Below are 4,510 nucleotides of genomic sequence, written 5' to 3'. Positions count from 1 at the left end.
GAAACACAGTTGTTCAGAAAAGTCATGTGTGCATATAACAATGGCAGGAACCGTTCTGTTCTTCATGTTGGTCCTACGACAGCACGTCCAGGAATCAGCTGGGCAGTGGACATAACCACAATCAATGGTCCTTGCAGCAATTATTTGGCTAAAGCAGGGAGAGAACGCTTTTAATTATGGCAACTGGAGGACCTGTCGATGCAATTAAAAATTCATGGCCAAATTATCAGTAATCCCTTAACCTATAAATTCTAAGTGTCAGAATTCATGACTCATGAGTTGTATTAGCTTATTTATCTAATTGCAATAGCTCTGCACCCATTGTGGGCTACTAACAAACTTACAGTGATTGCCTTGAGGACAAGATGTAATTTAGATTTCACCCACAGGTGAGATATAATCTTACTATATTGAAAAGTGGGTCTTTGACTCTTACTGTGAAGGCATCATTTTCTCTTCTACTCTGTATTTGTCAGATGTTGTGTTGGTTCTGTTCTGCTGCAGGTCATCTGCCATCAAAAACTACATTATTCGTCTCACTACCCATTGTGGTGAAATTATGTAAGTTTTATGATTTATGTCAGTAACTATGTTAATTGCCTTCCAATAGAAGTTGAAATCTAAAATTTTAGTTTTTCATCTCATCACATTTTTGAGCTATGAGGGTTTGAAATTTCCAAAAAACACACACAACCCTTTTGGCTTTGTCAGGCTACAGATAAACCTTAAAGGCTCAGGCCAGCATTGAGATACATCAAAAGTAAAAACACCAATCCCTTCAGAACTTCATGGGCTTTAATATGATATGCCACATGATGGACTTACTTTAAAATTTAAACTTTTTCTCTAAACTAAAACATCCCAAATGGTGCAACCTTTCCCCACAGGTTTACCCATATTTTTTGCTGTAGAAGACGCACCAGACCATAAGACGCACCTAGTTTTTGGAGGAGGAAAACAAGAAAAAAAATATTCTGAATCCCAGAAGCCAGGACAGCAAGCGGGATCGCAGTTCAGCTCCCTGGCTTGTGGGATAGCCATGCACAGCCTCTCCCTGGCAGCGGGATGAAGGCTCCTGTTGCCCGGAAGAGGCTACACGCGGCTATGGCTCTCCCTTTAAAGAGCGTGTGGGGTGTGGGGGCTTTTCCCCGAGGAGGGAGAAGGGCTCCACGCGGCTCTTTAAAGGGAGCGCTGAGCAGAGCCTCCCACCTTCATTTGCTCCATAAGACGCACACACATTTCCCCTTACTTTTTAAGAGGGGGGAAGTGCATCTTATAGAGCGAAAAATACGGTATATGGACCAATATAAACTTGTCTTTCCACATTTGTATGGAAGTAAGTTCATTAGACTTGCAGAATCCAAATAATGTGCTTACAGTTCAAATGGAAAATTGTGAAGCCTGTGCTAGACTTATTTTCATCAAGATGTGGGAAATGGTCGATTTGGATGTTTGGGTTGTGAATTTCAGCTTTCTGAAAGTGACAATCATCACAGGGCAGCCTTATTAAAGCCAATGGGAGGCTTTGGTTGGAAAAATGGATTGCTGGCATAATGAGTTACTAAGATTCCCCCCCCCCCCCCGGTCATTTTGTTTGCTTCTGCATCCTCTTGCCAACGAGTGCATTTTTTTCCAGAGCCATCTCAAAGGTTTTCTCTGTTCTGCTACAGTGGAAGAATTGATTCATTTGTGAAGGGAAACTTCGGCGGGGGCAGTGGGGGGGACACAGCAAAAGACAGATATATCTATATTTTGCTAAAAATACCTTTTGGTTCAAACCACAAACAGCACATTGACAGTGCTAAAGTGATAATGTCGTAAGACAGAGGGAATCATTTTCAGTGTGTTCCAAATTCAATTTCGTTTGTGGCCTCTGTGCTTTACTTCATGTTTAGAACACTGACATTACATGATTCCTGCACCTTAATTTTTTCATTTACTGGGCTTCGCATTATGAGTAATGTGCGTAGCATGTAACATGTGTTGTTTATGTGGTGCATATTTCATTTAGACTTTTCTTCTGGTTGGCTATAAACATCTGGTCTGCAAAATGCTGATGAAATGCACAGCTCTCTCTCTCTCTCTGTTTACCCTATATGTTGGTGTTAAGGGGACCTGCTGAACTGGAGATGTGGAGTGTGATCAGCTGTTATTGCTAAGCAGAAACCAAACAAAATGGTGGTCCATGCCTTTTCCACCTGGGAAAGGACCATAGGGAAGTAGTACGACATCCATTTGTTGGTGAGCTATAATTCTCATCATTCTTGATCATTGGCCATGAGGCTGATGGTAGTTGTAGTCCAACAACATCTGGAGACCCAGGGTTAGGACGGTCTTAGCTAGTCCAAATATAACTGCACCTTAACTATGTGTGATGTCCTTATTTCATTCAAGAACTATAGCAGCCACTTAGACCAATAATCTCGTACCTTCTGTTCTGATTGGGGTTCCCTTGCCACCCTCAGTTCCACTAGAGTCTTCCGTCATATTTCCATCTTTTGAGATCCAACAAGATCTGGGACCAGACCAGGATTAGAAGGAAATAATACATTTTAATGTTCTGTGGTTTATTTACTGAGAGTACAGCCAAATAAATATATGGAAAAATAGGGCGGAGGGCAGGAAGAGAATTAGTGTTAATGGATATATGTCCATTTATATGTAGATAATAATTTGACATGTACCATAGCGGGAGTCTGGGGAGCAGAGGGACTAGGAGAGCATTAAACGGAAACTAGTGCTCACATCCTCCATCTCAGCAGCCCTTGAATGAGAAGCTTCCACTGGCACAATTCTAGCAATTTCAATTATATACTACTCTGGCAGAATCAACTTATTGGGAGACTCCAATAACTAGAAGACTCCCTGGGAAATCTTCCATTGGCTTTACAGTGATGATGCCAGATCTCTATGTACATACATGTGTAGAATGAAGTGCAGATTGTTCAGCCTCTTGTACTCATAGGATTGTAATTCTCAGACAGTGAATCACAGAGACAGTGTGCCTATGTTTATAGTCTCCTGGTGAGTAGCATGGAAAGAGATACAAGAAACCAAGGGATTGCTGTCCGTGTGTTACCTTATCCCCAAGAGATGCTGCTTCTGCATTGCAGAACACCATGCCCAGCAGGTGTGTTCAGTGCATACCACTACCTGGAGAGCACTTCCATCACATTATGAGATGTTCCACTCATCAGGTGTGCAAATTCTGCCCATCTTCATTACTGTTACTCTTCCAAGACTTGAAGGCAGATTGCCTGAAGTAGGGAGATCGCATGTACTCATGTAGACTCTGTGCACAATGCACAACTCTAATTTTCCATGTATATCCCTTATATTACACAGTCATTCTTCAGCTCACCGAAGGTGGTGGGGATGAGGTCAGAGCTAGCACACTCATCCCTGCTTCCTTTCCCTCAGATATTGTATTCCTAGGTCAGAGGAACAGCTGAAGAGGCCTATTGTTTAGGTACTAACAGGTAAGCCTGAGTAGACATGGGGAAAGTTGACATATGGGTTTGTTGCAGGGCCTGGTCCCTGTCTTTATGTCTTTGTTATCTGCCCTGTTGTTGCTGATTGAGTGACTGCTTTAAGTTTGGGGACTGTCTGTAAGCACCAAGAGGCCTACCACTCAAGGCCTGTGAGAGGCAAGTGTCATTGTCCAATATGAGCTGTAGATCAGAAATTCCTTCCTATTGTTGGACTTCAACTCCATCAGCATGACCAATGGTCAGGGATGATGAAAGCTGTAGTCCAATTGTGGGATGTGAAACACAAGAGCAGTCAAGTACAACCTTCCTAGAGTGAACATGTTTACACATGGGGAGGGATGTTTGTCCAGCCAGCAGGTAAACTTCCTGTTTTCCTCTGGGCTGGGACAGACTTCTTCTACATGTGACTAGAGGTGGGTGTGGCCTCACCTGTGCAGGTAATGACAAAAGGACAGGGCAGGGCAGCCATCTCTCTCTCTTTCACCACATGCATCGAAGAAGCAACATCTACTGAGAGAAAGATGCACTCTTGGCTCCCAGCCAAGAGAGGACAAAGGGACTGTCTTCCTATAAGATAGATTCCAAGTGTATGTTACTTCATTAAGCTTAAGTCTGCCTTCTGGGGTCTGATTGTGAATAGAATGTGAGTAAACTCTTATTATACTTTTGTAAAAGACTGTGTCGTCTATTTTATGAGGGAATAAGGGGAAATTACCAGAATAGTTATTATAGAGGCTTTAGTGAGCCTGAGCAAATGCTGCCATTGTGAACTTAAAATAAAGGGGAATGTTTTACTCTGCTGAAATTGGGGAACTTGTTGACACAAGTTGGATAAGGATATAATCAGACAATATATCCTCTCCTGCATCCCTGAACATTCCCACACCAATGACACATGGACGGGTATCAGTTCTCTATCCCTCTTATAGATTGTGAATGATACATCTGAGTGGCTTTAGTCAGAAGTTATAGACCACAAAATTTTCTCATCTAGGTCTTCCCTTTAGTAGATTATTTGT

The 4,510-nt window shown here is 42.3% G+C and overlaps 1 long non-coding RNA gene across 2 annotated transcripts; it reads right to left on the bottom strand.

Moving 5' to 3' along the window:
- Positions 1-436: 436 nt before the first annotated feature.
- LOC308460133 lies at positions 437-3,435 on the bottom strand. 2 transcript variants are annotated; one of them, XR_013978487.1, is made up of 4 exons: positions 3,362-3,433; positions 3,080-3,257; positions 2,430-2,515; positions 437-509 (listed from the first exon to the last, which is right to left on the bottom strand). It is a non-coding gene; the product is annotated as an uncharacterized lncRNA (long non-coding RNA). The 2 variants fall into 2 exon arrangements; XR_013978486.1 differs by having other exon boundaries at positions 3,080-3,435.
- Between the last annotated feature and the right edge of the window lie 1,075 nt (positions 3,436-4,510).

This window comes from Podarcis pityusensis, assembly GCF_964106645.2.
Source record: "Podarcis pityusensis genome assembly, chromosome: 12".
Lineage (NCBI taxonomy): Eukaryota > Metazoa > Chordata > Lepidosauria > Squamata > Lacertidae > Podarcis > Podarcis pityusensis.
Note: the sequence above shows the minus strand (reverse complement) of the source record. Positions and strands in the feature narration are given on the sequence as shown.